Below are 21,086 nucleotides of genomic sequence, written 5' to 3'. Positions count from 1 at the left end.
GCCACTGGAACTGGTAGCCCTGGACCATGTGAAATTGGCTCCAAGCAAATCTGGGTACGTCTACGCCCTCACCATCGTAGATCACTACTCCCGGTTCCTGGTGGTGGTCCCTGTCAAGGACTTAACGGCTCAAACAGCAGCTAGAGCCTTCCAGCAGCACTTCTGCCGTCCACACGGGTATCCGGAGCAAGTGTTGACTGACCAAGGGCCAGCCTTCGAAGCGGAGGTCTTCCAAGAGTTCTGCAATCTGTATGGCTGCAGGAAGATAAGAACAACGCCCTATCACTCTCAGACCAACGGACAATGTGAGAAAATGAACCAGATGGTGATAGACTTGCTAAAAATGTTGCCCCTGGAAGAACGCAGTCTGTGGCCTGAAAAACTGCCTGATCTGGTGGACTTGTATAATCACATCCCCGTAGGTTCCACCAACTGTACCCCAACTTACCTAATGATAGCAAGACCTGGTAAGCTGCCTATTGACCTGGATATGGGAGTCCTGACACCTGAGGACACCTCGCCAGAGGCAGACTGGGATACAGAACGGCAGCAGCAGTACCGGAAAGTACAGGAGAGCGTCGAGCGAAGTCTGTCTCAAGCAAGAGAAAGGCAAGAGAAGACTTATAACCAGCATGCTCCCGCTGTTCCCCTGGTACCTGGAGAGCAGGTCTTGAAGAGAAAAAGGCGGCTCCACAAGGTGGACGACCAGTGGGAGAAGGACCCGTACACAGTACTGCCTTCAAGTCATGATAACCCAAAAGTCTGTGTAATCAGTAAGGATGGAGGAGACACCACAGCCATTGTCTCCAGAGACCACCTGAAAAAGTGTCCCGAGCAGCTGCAAAGCCCTGATGAAGATCAAGAGAACCCTCAACCCGCAGAGGAAAGGAAAGAAATTATCAGTACCGTACTCGGAGACTTTCCCCGGTCCTGCACTCAAATCAACAACGCAGTCGTGGTACCCGTCCTCACCTTTCTCCAGCCAGCCCCTCAAGGGCCTACAGAAGAACAGGTAGTGTCAGAAGAGCAGCCGGCCCAGGAGGCAGAAGAATCCATACCAGCAGCCCAGGAGAATCAACCCTCTGCTAGTAGTGAGCCTGCCGTGCCTCTAGTAAGCCAAAGAGTACGCAGAAAGCTGCCAGGCCTACCCGCAACACCTTCTACACCCTGTAGTGTAGAACCAGACAGTGGGTTACGTAGGTCCACCAGGAGCACTAGAGGACAGATGCCCGCTCGCTGGAGAGTCTAATGCCAAGTATATATTTACCTGTACATACGTAAATGCTGAAAAAGGTTTATGTTTTTGTTGCCTGTTCATTGATTATGTTTCTCTAGTTACCCTGCAGGTTTATTTGGACTGACAGGTTATGGACGCTGAGAAACCAGAACTACGTTGTAGATAGTTGCACCTTGGTGCCTCTTGCGAAGATGGCCGCAGAAGAGAAAAACCTGTCTGGCGTGACCTCCTTGTGGCCCAGAGTAGCTAGCCTCAGCCTTGCAGCCACGCCCAGGGCCAACGTTTGGGGTTTGCTTTGGACAGGTCCCCTACTCTGTTCCAAGACTTCACCTTGTTGGGTGACATGGACACTCGGTTACGGACACAACGTGACCTCTAAAGACTAAAACTTCTTGTACATATGTTATGCTACTGTTATACCCTGTATTTGTGTTTTCTTAAAAATGTGTTTAGTCCCGGAGTACTAAAATTTACTAGGGGGGAATGTGGCACCCCAGGGGTCTGGTTACCACAGTAATAGAAATATTACGTCTGAGAGCAGGTGGGAGGTTTCCTGGTCAGGAGCCCTTAAACATGCAACACCTCCTGTCCCAGGCCAGATAGGGGAGGAACCTGCCCTATATAAACCGTGGGGAGTTATCCCATCTTTAGCTGCGCACACCACACCAGCTTCAGCGGACTGCCTCGCCGCGGCGGTACACCCTGACCGCAATCCACGGGTGGCGTAGTCGGACAATTAACCTAAAACCCATAAAAGATTGCCACTGGTTTGACCACCCTGCGCCACGGGACCGGGTCGCCGCCACGGAGACTACAACCCCCAGAGACCCGGCTCCGGGTATCCCACACACGTGAACACACGGCCCAGGGGGCGCGTCATTGTCATAGGGGGCTCCAGAATATGCATCCAGACTACTGATATAGAGGGGCTCCAAACTACACATACAGACTGCTGTTATAGGGGGGCTCCAGACTGCACATCCAGACTGCTGTTATAGGGGGCTCCAGACTACACATCCAGACTGCTATTATAGGGGGCTCCAGACTACACATCCAGACTGCTGTTATAGGGGGCTCCAGACTACACATACAGACTGCTATTATAGGGGGCTCCAGACTACACATACAGACTGCTGTTAAAGGGGGGCTGCAGACTACACATCCAGACTGCTGTTATAGGGGGCTCCAGACTACACATCTAGACTTCTGTTATAGGGGGGGCTCTACACTACATATTCAGACTGCTGTTATAGGGGGCTCCAGACTACACATCTAGACTGCTGTTATAGGGGGCTTCAAACTACAAATCCAGACTGCTGTTACATGGGGCTTCAAACTACACATCCACACACCTGTTATAGTGGGGCTCCAGACTACACATCCAGACCGCTGTTATAGTGGGGCTCCAGACTACACATCCAGACTGCTGCTATAGGGGGCTCTAGACAATTTATCCAGAGTGCCGTTATAGGGGGTCTCCAGACTACACATCCAGCCTGATGTTATAGGGGGGCTCCAGACTACACATTCAGACTGCTGTTATATGGTGCTCCAGACTACACATCCAGACTGCTGTTGTAGGGGGGCTCCAGACTACATACCCAGACTGCTGTTAGAGTGGGCTGCAGACTACACATCCAGACTGCTGTTATAGGGGGCTTCAAACTACACATCCAGACTGTTGTCATAGGGGGCTCCAGACTACACATCCAGACTGCTGTTATAGGGGGCTTCAAACTACACATCCAGACTGCTGTTATAGGGGGCTTCAGACTACACATCCAGACTGCTGTTATAGGGGGTTCCAGACTACACATCCAGACTGCTGTTATAGGGGGTTCCAGACTACACATCCAGACTGCTGTTATAGGGGGCTCCTGACTACACCTACAGACTGCTGTTATAGGGGGCTCCAGACTACACATACAGACTGCTGTTATAGGGGGGCTCCAGACTACACATCCAGACTGCTGTTATAGGGGGCTCCAGACTACACATCCAGACTGCTGTTATAGGGGGCTCCAGACTACACATCCAGACTGCTGTTATAGGGGGGCTCCAGACTACACATCTAGACTGCTGTTATAGGGGCCTCCAGACTGCACATCCAGACTGCTACAGACTGTCTGTAAATTGTCTGAATTTTAAAGCGCTGCGGAATATGTTGGCGCAATATAAATAAAAGTATTATTATTATTATTACTCTTACGGACTGACAATAAAATATACATAACTAAAGATAAAATGGATTTTACTTTAAAAAATGTTAGGAAACATATATAATACAAAATAAAAAAGAGAAAAAAAAATGCCTTCTCTAACCTAATTTTCCTGTCGTTTTCACCAATAAATAATTTTTAAAAAATGATGTGGGTTCCCCCCTACTTTTAATAACCAGCTAAGGCAAAGCAGACTGCACTGCATTGTACAGCAATGAATGGTGTTTAAAGCTAGTTGAAAAAAAAGGAAAAAAGGCTTTGTTAAAGAGATAGATAGAGGGATGGATAGATAGATTAGATAGATTAGATTGATAGATACAGAGAGATAGATAAATAGCCAGCAGATATACGGCAGCTTTCTTGGAATAAATAAAAAAAAATGGAGTTGGGTCACACCTATTTTTATTAACCAGCTAAGGTAAAGCAGACAGCTGAAGGCTGATATTATCAGGCTGGGAAGGGCCATGGTTATTGGCCCCTTTCCAGCCTAAAAATACCAGCCTTCAGCTGCCCCAGAACTGGCAAATCACATTAGATTCTGGTGTCCTGTCTCAGCCCTTCTCGATTGTCCTGGTGCGGCAGCAATCATGGTAATGGGATTAGGGGTTGATGTCAGCAGCTGGTTCTGACACCAAGCCCTGGGGTTAGTAATGGAGAGGCGTCAGTCCGACACCCCCATTACTAAGTCTGTAAGTAAAAATCACACACGTAAAAGTCCTTTATTTTAACAAAAAAAAATCCCAGACACCCCCTTTCACCAATTTATTTGCCAAAAAAAAATCCCATGCTGGTCTGTCGAAGTCCAATGGATCTGCCGTAATTAGCACTGATGTCCCACGATGAGCCCCGTCTAAAATTCCAGCATATGGAGCCCCGTTCAGATCTGTCAGTACTCTGCGATAGTTGACAGTGTCTGTGACTGGCGGTGAGGTCAGTAAGGTTACCGCAGGTCACAGATGCTGTTTCCCACTGTGTCACACAAGGTCTGTGACCAGTGGCAAGCTTCCTAACAACACTGCATGCCACAGTGTGCGTTACCCTCAGCGTGAGAACCAGCTGCAGCAGATCAAGCTTCATTCTGTGAACGAGGCTTCTTACGCTGCGAACGTTGGAATCGTGATCATGGGGCCGTGGACTACGTCAGACCTGCGCAGGACCTTTACTTTCTAATAAATGGGTAAATGAGGGGAATTGTCTGGGAGTGTTTTTTTTTTTTTTTTTTTAATAAAGGACTTTTGTGTGTGTTTGTGTTTTTAAATAACTCATCTGCCAGTTAAGCATATGTAAATGCTTAATGAATATTCATTGCTTCCCCTACCCGTCTCTCCGTGCTGAGAGATGGGCAAGGGAAGCAGTGAATTTTAATTTTATGCTGTGATTTCAAAAGTCAGTGGGCTGAGCATTGGGTCCCCGGGTCTTAGATAGACCTGATGACACGATGCGGCCTGTCAATCACAGTAATGGCAGTAGCTAACATGGCTACTGCATTACTGTCTATGGCAGGCAATCCCTGCATGTTGATTGGCTGTTTAACAGCCACAAAACACGTGGGACAGGGACTCGATCATTTGCACTATAGCTCTCTCGATACTCGTCCGAGTAAAGAGCGTGTCCGAGCACCCTAGTGCTCGATCGAGTAACGAGCATTGCCGAGCAAACTTGCTCATTACTATTTATTATTACCTATCCACAGAAAGGGGAATAAATGTACGATCAGTTGTGGTTTGATACCTCCAACAATCCCAAGAACAGAGATTTTATGTCGCCATGTAAAAGGAGCAGGAGTGCCTATTAGTGATGAGTGAGCGATACTCGATCAAGCATCGGGGTACTCGGGTATGCTCATTACTCAATCAAGTATCGTGGGTGCTCGAGTCCCCAACCCATATGTTAGACAGCCAAAAAAAATGCAGGGATTGCCTGCCATACATGGTAATGCCGTAGTCATATTGGCTACTGGCATTACTGTGATTGGCTGGCCGCATCGCATCATCAGGTCTTATAGGAGATCCAGTGACATAATGCTCGGCACACTGTCCTCAGGAAGCAGTTCAGGGAGAGTTGTTATAGGAGGGAGAGCTTATGTTTAACCAAATAAATTAATAATTTAAAAAAGTGACGTGGGGTCCTCTCTATTTTTGATAACCCAAAGAAGCAGGTCCCAGAATGTATATTGCTGAGAGGTGTTTTTTTTAATGGCTCCTGAATTTTTTTAGGTACAGGTTTTTGGAACGGCCAAAGAACAACTGGATGGGACTGGCCGTTCCCTTACCTCCAGTTCCAGGATTTGGAATGGGCTATAAAAGGCCATTCACCTGCCTCATGTAGTGCTGGGAGTTGAGTTGGAAACACGTCTTATCGATGGATCAGCTCTGCAAGAAGCTGACAAGGCCTGCGAAGCCTGTTTTTAGATATATGGACTTATTTATTTAATTTTCTTCCTTTGTGCCGAGACAAGGCTAATTTCTGTTATGTCGGGGAGATTTATGGGCTAAAATAAATCCATCTTGTTTATGACCTAGAGACTTTGTGCCTCCTCTGCCTACCTGAAACCACTGTCAAAAAGTTTAATCCCTTCAAAACTTTAATTTTTTGTTATGGAGCACCACCCCAAAAACTCCCTACTAGCTCAATCACCACAAGGATTATCAGTCCCTTACGTGAGACACTCCTTGCATCTTAAAAAAAAACAAAACAAAAGAAAAACAAAATTAAATATCTGACTTATGATCCAATGAAAATAAACAGTCTACAAAATGCATAAAAACTCAAGTAATCTTTCCAAAGCTTTACAATCTCACCACTATTCATGTGCTGAAAAGAAAGTGGAGAGATATTATTATCATCTAATTTCTCTATGTCGGATAAGAAAAGCATTGATCATATCCTCGATCGTCTACTCTGCAGAGAATTATAAAAGCCAGCTGCTCGGGAGTAACGTATTAATCTCAAAATAATGATTTCTTCAAACAAAGAAGGGAGAAAACAGCTTCCATCCTCCATGGTGAGTCTGAATGGAGCCCGCCACCTTCATTATCTGCACTCGAGCATTGTATCCATGGATGATTATATACAATGTTTCAACCAATGGGGCAAGTATTATTTGGATATTTTCTTGCGCAGGAACATCTGCCACCTAAATATAGCCCCAATTCCCCTAAGGTGATGTGAGGTTATAGAGGGGGGCTTACATATAAAGAACATGGAGTCAAGTTCATGTAGATGAATGTCTCCATTGAATTTTTCACCTTGAATTGCTTTCAACAAGATCAGATAAAGTGAATCCAGTTGTATCTCTGGATATCTGTTGTATAATTAAAGGGAATCTGTCAGCAGGTTTCTGTTATGTAATCCCAGAGCAGAAAAAAAATGTAAGGGCAGACTCCCTGATTCCAGTCACCCCTAGTCTGTGCATTGTTGTTTCAATACAATCAGTGTTTTACTAGCAGGATTTATCACTACAGGATTAGGTGTCTCATGCCTCCTGGTTAGTGATGGGCGAGCACTAAAATGCTCGGGTGCTCGATGTGACGCGCCCAGGGGATGATGGGGGACGACTGGGCGCCCGGGCCTTGTTGATGGTGTTGGGGGATGCCGCGGTGGCCGGCTCCCGGGCCCGTACCCTGGGGTCACTCTTAAAAGCAAGGGATAATGGGGGGTAGGTGTATGGGAAAGGGGAATGTTCGTGACGCCACCCGTGGTGTCTTGTGAGGATCACCAGCGCTGCTACAGTCCTCTGAGGCCGGTGGTCAGGCAGCTTAGTTGGTGTGGCTCCCCACAGGTGGAGCGGGGCCTCAGGGCAGCGTAGAAAAAGGGATGCAGGACAGAGAGGACCCAGCCGGGTCAGGAGAAGAATAGGCACACTCACAACAGTTCACTTCAGTACCTTTACTGGTGGTGTTTCAGGCACGATCCAGGGCACTGTAGGGTGAAGGGTGCATTTCAGGACTCTCCCCAGTGAGCGGGTGTGGGGCCTCCTGTTTCTTGCCTTTTCCTGGTAAGTTTATGACCTGCCTGGAGCTAGGCCTAACTTGGTCTCTGTCTGGCACCTGCTAACCTGGTGGTAGGGCCTTCTGTTGGAGATCACACTCCCTGGTCTCTTGGGCCTCTGTGATTCCTGACCCTGGGATAACTGTCAGCTTCTGGTGTTCCTGGGACATGTAGTTCACCAGGGGTTCCGGTTGTTTCTGCTGGTCCTAGAGATCCTTGCAGACACAGACCCGGTGTCCGGTATATGGTCTTGGGGTGAGCTGGCTAAGCTCCTCTGCCCCCTATGTAGCTCGCTTACTCCACTCACCTTCGGCCACGCTCGGGGCCCTCACTAGGCTTCACACTAGCAGTAGGCCTCGCTACTCTTCACCGCTCTTATGGCGTCGGCACGCCTTGGGCTCACTAACCTGAGCTCCGTGAGTCTGGGCTGGACTGACAACCTCTCTGGCTGCAGCAGACTGTAGACTGCATACTCCAGGCTGTAGATTCCAGACTGACTGACTTCAGACTCACTGTAGACTCCAGACTTAGACAGACTGCACTGCCTAGCTCCACCTTCCCTTTTTATATCCCTAACGGGCTCCCTCTGGTGGTCTGAGGTGGAAGTTGGAGGTGTGTGAATGCTATGAGGGCCTCTTGTGGAGGAATCCGTCCATGCACCCCTCTAGGATCTGTGGCACCAATGCGCAGCAGGGTGCCACATTCCCCCCTAGCAAGGCTCAGTACTCCCGGACTGAAGTACTTTTTATAACAACAATAACAATAACTCTTCCCTTTATGGGAGGCACTTTGCTTGAACGTTACATATAAAAAACATTATGAATAATAAATAGATATATACAATTCAATAATCAACCCCAGAATTCAAGTCTCTTCCGGTGAGGTCCCCTGACAGTGTGTCCATCTCACAGGTTAGAGTACCTGATAGCTTGGTAGCTTGAGGGACCTGTCCAAAGCAAACCCTCCACGTAGGCCCTGGGGTGGCTGCAGGGCATGGCGATCCTGAGTTGGACCTCCGCTTGTGCCACACCAGACAGGTTTTTGTTCTGAGGTCACCTAAAGGGGCACTCCAGGGAGTGCCATTATTTACAAGAAGCAGTTTTTGGGCTGCACACAGTCCTCAGCCACAGAGTTCTTTATGTACCATAGAATCATAGAATCATAGAATCATAGAATGGTAGAGTTGGAAGGGACCTCCTGGGTCATCTGGTCCAACCCCCTGCTCAAAGCAGGATTCACTAAATCATCTCAGACAGATGTCTGTCCAGCCTCTGTTTGAAGACGTCCATTGAAGGGGAACTCACCACCTCTCGTGGCAGCCTGTTCCACTCATTGATCACCCTAACTGTCAAAAAGTTTTTTCTAATATCTAATCTGTGTCTCCTCCCATTTAGTTTCATCCCATTGCTTCTAGTCTTTCCTTGTGCAAATGAGAATAAAGATGATCCTTCTACAATGTGACAGCCCTTGACATATTTGTAGACAGCTATTAAGTCTCCTCTCAGTCTTCTTTTTTGCAAGCTAAACATTCCCAAATCCTGCAACCGTTCCTCATAGGACATGGTTTGCAGACCAGTCACCATTCTGGTCGCTCTTCTCTGAACTTGCTCCAGTTTGTCTATGTCTTTTTTAAAATGTGGTGCCCAAAACTGTACACAGTATTCCAGATGAGGTCTGACCAAAGAGGAGTAAAGTGCGATAATGACTTCACGTGATCTAGACTGTATGCTTCTATTAATACATCCCAGAATTGTATTTGCCTTTTTTGCTGCTGCATCACACTGTTGACTCATGTTCAGTCTATGATCTATTAGTATACCTAAGTCTTTTTCACATGTACTGTTGCTTAGCTCTATTCCTCCCATTCTGTATATGCTTTTTTCATTTTTATTGCCCAGATGTAGTACTTTGCATTTTTCCCTGTTAAAAACCATTCTGTTGGTTGCTGCCCACTGCTCCAGTTTATTTAGGTCTTTTTGAATCCTCTCTCTCTCTTATCTAGTATTAGCTATCCCTCCTAGCTTTGTGTCATCAGCAAATTTAATCAGTTTACCCTCGATTCCTTCATCTAAATCATTGATAAAGATGTTGAACAATACAGGTCCCAGGACGGAGCCCTGTGGTACCCCACTTGAGACATTCATCCAGCTGGATGTGAAGCCATTTACAACCACCCTTTGAGTCCGATCACTAAGCCAGTTATGAATCCACCTAACAGTTGCCTGGTCCATTGCATACTTGGTCATTTTTTCAATAAGGATGGTGTGAGATACTTTGTCAAATGCTTTGCTGAAGTCCAGATATACTATATCTACAGCATTTCCCTGATCCACCCAGTCAGTGATTCTGTCATAGAAGGAAATTAAGTTAGTCTGACATGACTTGTTAGTTACAAACCCATGCTGACTCTGGTTAATCACTTCATTCTTATCCATGTACTTACATACATGTTGTTTAATAATTTGTTCAAAGATCTTTCCTGGTATAGAAGTCAGACTCACCGGCCTATAGTTCCCTGGGTCCACCTTCTTCCCCTTTTTGAAGATAGGAACAACATTTGCTCTTCTCCAGTCTTCTGGGACTTCTCCTGTTCTCCAAGAATTTTCAAAGATTATGGAGAGTGGTTCTAAAATTTCTTCTATGATCTCCTTCAGTACTCTGGGGTGTAATTCATCTGGACCTGGAGACTTGAACTCATTTATGTTAGCTAAATATTCCCTCACAATCTTTCTGTTTACAGATAACTTGGATTCCTCTATTCCTTTAAAAGGACAGTGAAGATCAGTTGATGTTACATTTTCTTTCTGAGAGAAAACAGATGCAAAATAGGAATTAAAAAGTTCGGCCTTCTCGACATCCTCTCTTACCATTTCTCCATTTTCATCCTGTAAAAATCCTATAGCATCTTTGACTTTTCTTTTACTTTTGACATACCCCCAAAATCCTTTTTTATTGCTTTTGACATCTCTTGCAAGCCTTAATTCATTGTCAGCTTTAGCTAACCTGATACGTGCCCTACAGGATCTGCAGACTGCATTATAATCTTCTTTAGATATGCCTCCCTCTTTCCATTTAATAAACATTTCTTTCTTTCTTTTTAGCATGTGTTTAAGTTCTGTGTTCATCCATCCTGGTTTCCTTAAATGCTTCCCATTCTTCCTACTTTTCGGGATTGTTAACGATTGTGCTTTGAGAATCTCATTTTTAAAAATTTCCCATCCTTCCTGGACATTTTTGTCCTTAAGGACATCCAGCCATTGGATCCCTCCTATTCTCTTTCTGAGTCTCTTAAAATCTGCCTTTCTAAAATCTAACCTTGAAGTTTGAGTCTTCACATGTCTTCCTCCTCTAGTTATCCAAAATTCTATAATAGCATGATCGCTGCCTCCTAGCGTCCCAGCCACCTTTACCTCCTCAACCATTTCCTCCCTGTTTATAAGGATTAGATCCAAAGTAGCAGATCCCCTTGTTTTCTCCCCTACCTTTTGGAAGATAAAGTTGTCAGCAAGAGAGGATAAGAATTTGCTTGACCTGTTAGTTTTACTTGAGAGAGATTCCCAACAAATGTCTGGATAGTTGAAATCTCCCATGACCACTACGTCATATTTTTTGGAGAACTTGGTCATTTGATACATAAAGAGTTCATCTATATCTTCAGCTTGCCCAGGTGGCCTGTAGTAAATGCCTACAATGGTGTCCTTTCCGTTCTCTCCTTGTATTCTTACCCAAACAGTTTCCACAGAACTCCCAGTCTCTGAAGCTTCAATCTCTGTGCAGATATACGCTTTTCTAACATACAATGCGACACCTCCTCCTCGTTTATCAAGTCTGTTTCTTGCAAATAAGTTGTATCCTTTTAGCCTTTTATTCCAATCATGTGTATCGTCCCACCAAGTTTCAGTGATTCCAATGACATCATATTCCTTTTCCTGCATTAGTAGTTCCAATTCTCCTTGTTTGTTGCCCATGCTTTGTGCATTTGTATAAAAACATTTTAGTTTGTGATTGGTTTCTCTTCCTCCCATATGTTTATTATTTAAATTGTTTTGTCTTTGTTCTTCCTTTCCACTTCCAGTAGCAGAGATCTCAATAGTATTTGTCAGCTGTATGGCTTTTTCTGGCCTTTTGCTTCCCTTCCCACATTGTTCTAGTTTATGGGTAGTTAGAGGCAAACAAGAAAGGTGTCCATTAGAAGGCAAAACACAAGTTAATAAATACATATTCATAAAAATACACAATATAATACCCCAAGGGCAATTATCTACACTGTCAGAGTTTCCTTCTTTATTCTCTGAATCTGACAGGGGTCTGACCTCATGTGCTACGTGTCGACCTACGTGGTATTGGGATGCGTGAGGCACTAGTATTTGCACTACCTCCCATTCTGTGTGTTGGAGGACTGCAGGGTTGCCTTAACCTCTCTACAGTACTGGCAAGTATACTGTGGTCACTGCATTCTGAGTCTTCTATCCTTTGGATTACGATATCGGAGAGACAGTGAGACACAGGACAGGATGTGTGTCAAACAAGCTCTAAACTTTATTACAAAGCATGGGTTTTATATTCACTCTGAAGGCAGGAAACGGATTTACCATATATGGTTTGATTATATAATTTTAGCACACAAAGACTAACTTCTATTCTCGTGCCTGTGTTGAAACATTCAATCGGACACATTGAATTAGACACATTAAATCAGATACATTCTGATGACTGGCAAGGACGCATTATTGATTCAAGAAGGAACATTCATAGCTGGTGTTTTTTGACCTAAAGTAACTTTCAGACTTATATAACATAGATGGGGCCTTTGAACTTAAGGGGCCTCATCTTCTGCTATAACATTCCATCCTTTTGTTTCTTCATTTATCAATATGTTTCTCTATATTTTCTTTAAGTACACCGCTGAATACACATTAGAAAAAGCTTAAAAACCAAATAAACCGCAAGACACATTAGCAAAACCTGTAAAATAGCTTGTACTATACCAGCCAACCACCCACCGATACCTTTAAACCAATTTGCGGGATTTAGAAAGGAAAATCTCTGTGTGGAATTATTGGCCAAAGTATCTGAACAGTTCACCCAAAAGTTTATCTCTTCCCATGAGACTGGAACAGCAAGAAAGGGTATGCTAGTGGACGTCACAGGGGCATGTGTACATATCCAACAGTTAGCAATGGTCTGGTTTTGCTCCTTTAGTCCATCGATTAGAGCAAGATGGTGTTTAATGAATCTATTGTCGTCTCCATCTGTGGTGCTCAACCTAGTCCATTAACCTGTGGTTGTAAGTATGCAGGTAAGTATAAACAATGTCATCATTCTTTGTCCGCTGGTTCTCCTAGTATCTTTTTGCAATGGGATGCGTGGATCCAGGTCTCTTTTCCCTCTAGCTTAACGGCTGTACTTGTGGTCAGCAGAACTTGAAAGGGTCCGTCAAACCGTGGATCTAGGCTTTTCCTCACGTGTCTTTTTATAACCACCCAGTCTCCAGGTTGCAGCATATGGCTGCTAGAGTCTTGATCTGGATCTGGAAGAGAACTGAAGACATTATCATGTACTTGCTTAATCTTTTTGTGTAAAGCCCTCACATAGGAACTTAGCACATGGTTGTTAATTTCTAATGCTTGCGGATAGAAACACCCTAGGCTGGGTACGTTGCCAAACAATATCTCATATGGAGAGAGTCCAGTCTTTTTATTAGGCGTGTATCTTACTGAAAACAGAGCAAGCGGTAAACAGTCCGGCCATGGTTTTCCTGTCTCAGCCATGGCTTTCTGAATTTTTTATTTCAATGTCCCATTCAGTCTTTCCACTTTACCACTACTTTGCGGGTGATATGGGGTGTGGAATGCTTGTTGAATTTCTAGAGCTGACATGACTTCATTCATTATTTCACCTGTGAAGTGTGTACCTCTGTCACTCTCAATTACCTCTGGTACCCCATACCTGCAGACCACCTCCGCAAGCAGTTTCTTTGCGGTTGCCGCAACCGTGGCTTTGGCAATCGGGAAATCCTCTGGCCATCCTGAGAACAAATCAATACAGACCAACACATATTCCCATGAACCTGACTTTGGCAGCTGAATATAATCAATTTGCAGTCTCTGGAATGGATAGAGGGGCCGGGGGGTGTGTTTGAGTGGTGTTTTAACTACTCTACCCTGATTATGTGTAGCACATATCATGCACCCTTGTACCAGGTTTTCTATACAGGTGGAGAATCCTGGTGCCACCCAATGTTTCTGCATCACACTCATCACAGCCGTTTTAGATTGGTGTGTCGGCCCATGTAGTATCTGGGCAGCCGCTGGGTACAGTGCCCTTGGAAGGCATCGTCGTGTCCCTTTCCCCCATACCCCATTTGCTTCATTCAGGCATGCGCCTTCCTTTAACCACTTATCAACCTCCTCCTTTTGAGCCTGAGCCTGCATTTGGGATAAGATGTCCTCCGACACAAAGGGGTTTTTAGGGGCACTTAACTGACGTACTGTTGACCCTTGTTGCGGCTTACAGGCTGCTGTTTTTGCCGCTGCATCTGCCATCGCGTTTCCTCTGATTACCTGTGCTCATACCTTTATGACAGCTACTTGTTTGGGTAGTTGTAGCGCATCAATTAACTGCTGGACCGCATCAGCATTCTTAATGGGGTGTCCTGCTGCCGTCAGGAAACCTCTTGACTTCCATATGGGACCAAAATCATGCGATATACTGAATGTGTAGCGCCCCGAGGGTTCGGCCGCTACAGGGGTATTGCACCTCAGACCAGAGGTGTGATATTCCACTCCCAGGTAAGGATGGAGTATGGACCAGGGCTCAGTTAGCTGCATACAGCACACACACCCCATTTCCGAGGGACAGCTCAACGGTGCTCCCACTAGACATAAGTGCAGGCACGACCGACTATGTCCCTGCCTGGAGTGGGGAGGGGGGTGGAACACCCAGTGCTGTAGGGGCAGATAGGGGTTGGTTCCTGAGCGTAGGAAGGAGCTCATTGGTTGCTGGTCACCTGGGCTCATGGTCAGAGGGAGGTATAAAAGGTGGGCACCATCTTAGATCTGAGTTCAGTCCGGTTCTGTCCTGAGAGGAGAAGACAGGGAGTAGAGGCTCTGTAGGAGCTCTACTCCAGAAGGGCCTAGTGAGAGGCCGAGGAGGAGGTGAAGGGGAGCTGAGATTTTGGCTCATCTCACCTCCAAGAGAAAGGAACAGAAAGGAACAGAAACAGAAAGGAACTGCAAAGAAAGAGAGAGAGAAACAGAAGGGCTCAGGAACAAGAAGGTGGAAGGGACCCTAAGAACCCACGAGAATCCAGGGTGAAGGGTCAGGCAGATTAAGGGTACCGGATCCCAAGTTGGTGGAGGAGAAACTACCCTCAGCCACAGACCGGTCGTCGTGATCATCTATTGGTGCGACACCTCATCAAACCTGCTAGGAAGGCACCATATAGGACAGCGGAGGACGGGGCCCACGTTTAACCGCACGAGTCTGCGGCAGCTGGACAAAAGTGGGTCACTGGTGAGGCAGGCCAGAGAAAGGATTAAAGGGGGTCCTGTGCCAGGCTCCTGAACTGCCTGGGAGTTGACTGAGCCCCTCACCTGGTGGACGCAGCACGGCTCGGGTGGTCACTGCCGACGGAAGTGACCCGGAACAAACGAACTGTGAGTAAAGACCCTGGACTGTAACTTGTTGTCCGTGTGCTCCTTCGCTCCTCCGGCACTACCGGTACTGGGACCTTCACCACCATCACTCCCACCATCCACTACACTGCCCTGGGGCCGCACTCTTCCCGTGGGGAGTCACACAACCCTAGCTGCACACTTCATCAGCCCCAGCGGTTTGCATGCAGCGGCGGTTCCTGATAACCGCAATCCACGGGTGGCGTAGTCGGACATTATCTGAAGCACGTAGCAGACTACCATTGGCCTGACCACCCTGAGCCGCGGGACCGGGCCGCCTCTACTACTACCCCCCATCGTTCCCCTATCGCCCGGATCCGCGTGCCCCACGGCCCAGGGGGCGAGTCAAATGCGTACCTAGAATCTGTGTAAATGTTAACAATACTACCTTCTGCTAATTTACAGGCCTCGGTTAGGGCCCTAAGTTCGGCTTCTTGAGCCGACTGATGTGGGAGCATTGGTTCTGCCTTGATTACTGCATTGAGGGAGACAACTGCATATCCAGTATGGAAGGTACCTGAATCGTCCTGATGACGGGATCCATCTACAAAAAATTCAAAATCTGCATTTTGTAATTCATGTTCAAATACAGTAGGTAAACCAGCCGTTTCTTGTGCCATCATTTGTACACAGTCATGAGGAACTTCCTCTCTTGGATCTTCCTTATAAAGCACAGTACCTGACCCCTCCTTTAGATCCGAGAGAGGTAACAAAGTTGCTGGATTCAGGGTAGTACACCTCTGTAAAGAAACTTTGCTAGGCATTAACAGTGCACATTGTAACCTGAGATGACGTGCTGCTGAGAGGTGAGCGGGTTGCACTTGATTCAATATAGTGTAGACATCATGAGTAGTGTTGAGCCACCCCCGTAGTGTTCGGGTTCGGTTCGGTTCGTCGAACACCGGGATGTTCGAGGAACTGTTCGTCGAACTGTTCGTCGAACACCTTAGAACACCGTCGAACACCGTTAAAACCAATGGCAGGCAAACAAAAACACATAGAAACACATAGAAAACACCTTCAAAGGTGTCCAAAAGCTGACTGCTCAGAAGACGCTTTCTTTAAAAAAGCCGGCCGGCAATTGAGCAGCGGCATACACCGGTACCCGACAATTTAGACAAGAAGGAATAGAGCCTCACACATAGATTAGATAGATAGAAACATGTCAGTCACATATATATGAAGTACAGTGACAGTGTTGCTTACTGTACTTGTCATTTAGTGTAAAGGATTTATTAAACAATATAATAGTGTTTTCATGCACTGTCTCTTTAAAAAAGCCGGCCGGCAATTCAGCATCTGTACCCAACAATTTATAACAGACAGAATAGAGCTTCACACATAGATTAGATAGATAGAAACATGTCAGTCACATATATATGAAGTACAGTGACAATGTTGCTTACTGTACTTGTCATTTAGTGTAAAGGATTTATTAAAAAAAATAATAGTGTTTTCATGCACCGTCTCTTTAAAAAAGCCGGCCGGCAATTCAGCATCTGTACCCGACAATTTATAACAGACAGAATAGAGCTTCAAACATAGATTAGATAGATAGAAACATGTCAGTCACATATATATGAAGTACAGTGATAGTGTTGGTTACTGTACTTGTCATTTAGTATTAAAATAAAGGATTTATTATTAAAAAAAATTGGCGTGGGGTTCCCCTTAATTTTAGTCTCTAGCGGAGGTTAAGCAGACAGCTGGGGCAGATGTTTGAAGCCTGGGAAGGGGGTAATACCCACGGAGCTTCCCAGGCTACTAATATGAGCCCCCAGCTGAATACATAGCCTTTACTAGCTATTAAAATGGGGGACCCCCCCAAAAAAATGACGTGGGGTCCCCCCTAATTTAATAGCTAGCAAAGGCTAAGCAGACAGCTGGGGGCTGATATTAATAGCCCAGGAAGGGAGCCATGAATATTGGCCCCCTCCCAGGCTAGAAACACCAGCCGTCAGCCGCCCCAGAAATGGCGCATTCATAGGATGCGCCAATTCTGGCACTTAGCCTCGCTCTTCCACGCTGCCCTGTAGCGGTGGCAGGGGGTAATAGGGCTGGGGTTGATGTCAGCTTATAATGCCAGCTGACATCAAGCCCAGGTTAGTAATGGAGAGGCGTCTATAAGACACCCCCATTACTAACCCCATAGTCAAAGTTAAAAGAAAACACAAACACCCAGAATAAAGTCCTTTAATTGAAATAAAGACACAATCCTTTATTGTTCTAAATTAAACCATACTTACCATCACGCCCATTCCAGCTGAAGCCAACGATCTCCTGCAATAAAAGAAAAATAATAAAGCAACCTCATCCTTACCTTTCCATGGTTCCCACGACAGCTTCAGCTCTGCTACATCGAGATAACAGGCTGGACCGCAGCAGAAAGCTGCCATCCAGCCTGTCATCCCGCAGACACTGAGAAGCGCAGGCATGCTTGCGCTCTGCAGTGTCTGGCTGTGACGGCATAAAGATGAGACGAGTTCATGTCCAATGAACTCGGCGCACCTCATGCACGTCACTGACAGCGTGGGAAAATTCTCACGCTGAAGCGCTGAGTGCAGGAGAATTCTCCCACGCTGTCAGTGACGTGCATAAGGTGAGCTCATGTCCAATGAACTCAGCTCACCTCCTGCACGTCACTGACAGCGTGGGAGAATTCTCCTGCACTCAGCGCTTCAGCGTGAGAATTCTCCCACGCTGAAGCGCTGAGTGCAGGAGAATTTTCCCACGCTGTCAGTGACGTGCATAAGGTGAGCTCATGTCCAATGAACTCAGCTCACCTCCTGCACGTCACTGACAGCGTGGGAGAATTCTCCTGCACTCAGCGCTTCAGTGTGAGAATTCTCCCACGCTGAAGCGCTGAGTGCAGGAGAATTTTCCCACGCTGTCAGTGACGTGCATGAGGTGAGCCGAGTTCATTGGACATTAACTCGGCTCATCTGGATGCCCTCACAGAGAGACACTGTGGAGCGCAAGCAAGCCTGCGCTTCTCAGTGTCTGCGGGATGACAGGCTGGATGGCAGCGTTCTGCTGCGGTCCAGCCTGTCTTCTCGATGTAGCAGAGCTGAAGCTGTCATGGGAACCATGGAAAGGTAAGGATGATGTTGCTTTATTATTTTTCTTTTATTTCAGGAGATCGTTGGCTTCAGCTGGAATGGGCGTGACGGTAAGTATGGTTTAATTTAGAACAATAAAGAATTGTGTGTTTATTTCAATTAAAGGACTTTTTTCTGGGTGTTGTGTTGTTTTTAAATACTTTACTAGAAATTCATGGTGGTCATGTCTAATATTGGCGTGACCCCATGAATTTTGGGCTTAGGGCCAGCTGATAATGCCAAGCTGGCCCTAACCCCTTTATTACCCAGTGAGCCACCGCATCAGGGCCCTGGATGAGTTGGGTACAGCGCCAGAAGATGGCGTTTCTATGAACGCGCCATTTTCCGGGGTGGCTGCGGACTGCAATTTGCAGCGGGGGTGGCCCAGAAAGCTTGGGCCTCCCTGCGCTGCGGATTCCAGCCCCCAGCTGCCTAGTTGTACCTGGCTGGACACAAAAACAGGGCGAAGCCCCACGTCAATTTTCTTTAAATTATTTCATGAAATAATTAAGAAAAAAAGGGCTTCCCTATATTGTTGTGTCCGGCCAGGTACAAATAGGCAGCTGGTGGTTGGGGGCAGCCCGTTCCTGCCTGCTGCACCTGACTGGACACAAATATAGTGCGAAGCCCCACGTCAATTTTTTTTTAATTATTTCATGAATTTCCTGAAATAATTAAAAAAAATTGAAGTGGGGCTTCGCACTATATTTGTGTCCAGCCAGGTACAGCAGGCAGGAACGGGCTGCCCCCAACCACCAGCTGACTATTTGTACCTGGCCGGACACAACAATATAGGGAAGGCCTTTTTTTCTTAATTATTTCATGAATTTCATGAAATAATTAAAAAAAAAATACGTGGGGCTTCGCCCTATTTTTGTGTCCAGCCAGGTACAACTAGGCAGCTGGGGGCTGGAATCTGCAGCGCAGGGAGGCCCAAGCTTTCTGGGCCCCCCCCGCTGCAAATTGCAGTCCGCAGCCACCCCGGAAAATGGCGCGTTCATAGAAGCGCCATCTTCTGGCGCTGTACCCAACTCATCCAGGGCCCTGGTGCGGTGGCTCACTGGGTAATAAAGGGGTTAGGGCCAGCTTGGTATTATCAGCTGGCCCCAAGCCCAAAATTCATGGGGTCAAGCCAGTATTAGACATGACCGCCATGAATGTCTAGTAAAGTATTTAAAAAAAACACAACACCCAGAATAAAGTCCTTTAATTGAAATAAACACACAATTCTTTATTGTTCTAAATTAAACTATACTTACCATCACGCCCATTCCAGCTGAAGCCAACGATCTCCTGCAATAAAAGAAAAATAATAAACCAACCTCATCCTTACCTTTCCATGGTTCCCACGACAGCTTCAGCTCTGCTACATCGAGATGACAGGCTGGACCGCAGCAGAACGCTGCCATCCAGCCTGTCATGCCGCAGACACTGAGAAGAGCAGGCATGCTTGCGCTCCTCAGTGTCTCGCTGTGACGGCATCCAGATGAGCCGAGGTCATGTCCAATGAACTCGGCTCACCTCATGCACGTCACTGACAGCGTGGGAAAATTCTCACGCTGAAGTGCTGAGTGCAGGAGAATTCTCCCACGCTGTCAGTGACGTGCATGAGGTGAGCTCATGTCCAATGAACTCAGCTGACCTCATGCACGTCACTGACAGCGTGGGAAAATTCTCCTGCACTCAGCGCTTCAGCGTGAGAATTCTCCCACCCTGTAAGTGACGTGCATGAGGTGAGCCGAGTTCATTGGACATGACCTTGGCTCATCTTTATGCCGTCACAGAGAGACAATGTGGAGCTCAAGCATGCCTGCTCTTCTCAGTGTCTGCGGGATGACAGGCTGGATGGCGGCGTTCTGCTGCGGTCCAGCCTGTCATCTCGATGTAGCAGAGCTGAAGCTGTCGTGGGAACCATGGAAAGGTAAGGATGAGGTTGCTTTATTATTTTATTTTTATTACAGGAGATCGTTGGCTTCAGCTGGAATGGGCGTGACGGTAAGTATGGTTTAATTTAGAACAATAAAGAATTGTGTCTTTATTTCAATTAAAGGACTTTATTCTGGGTGTTTGTGTTTTTTTTAACTTTGACTATGGGGTTAGTAATGAGGGTGTCTTATAGACGCCTCTCCATTACTAACCTGGGCTTGATGTCAGCTGGCATTATAAGCTGACATCAACCCCAGCCCTATTACCCCCTGCCACCGCACCAGGGCAGCGTGGAAGAGCGAGGCTAAGTGCCAGAATTGGCGCATCCTATGAATGCGCCATTTCTGGGGCGGCTGACGGCTGGTGTTTCTAGCCTGGGAGGGGGCCAATATTCATGGCTCCCTTCCTGGGCTATTAATATCAGCCCCCAGCTGTCTGCCTAGCCTTTGCTAGCTATTAAATTAGGGGGGACCCCACGTCATTTTTTTGGGGGGGTCCCCCATTTTAATAGCTAGTAAAGGCTATGTATTCAGCTGGGGGCTGATATTAGTAGCCTGGGAAGCTCCGTGGGTATTACCCCCTTCCCAGGCTTCAAACATCTGCCCCAGCTGTCTGCTTAACCTCCGCTAGAGCCTAAAATTAAGGGGAACCCCACGCCAATTTTTTTAATAATAAATCCTTTATTTTAATACTAAATGACAAGTACAGTAACCAACACTATCACTGTACTTCATATATATGTGACTGACATGTTTCTATCTATCTAATCTATGTGTGAAGCTCTATTCTGTCTGTTATAAATTGTTGGGTACTGATGCTGAATTGCCGGCCGGCTTTCTTAAAGAGACGGTGCATGAAAACATTATTATTTTTTTTAATAAATCCTTTACACTAAATGACAAGTACAGTAAGCAACACTGTCACTGTACTTCATATATAT

This window comes from Phyllobates terribilis, unplaced genomic scaffold (assembly GCF_046119375.1).
Source record: "Phyllobates terribilis strain yellow unplaced genomic scaffold, ASM4611937v1 Scaffold_4__5_contigs__length_816908805, whole genome shotgun sequence".
Taxonomy (NCBI): Eukaryota; Metazoa; Chordata; class Amphibia; order Anura; family Dendrobatidae; genus Phyllobates; species Phyllobates terribilis.
Note: the sequence above shows the minus strand (reverse complement) of the source record.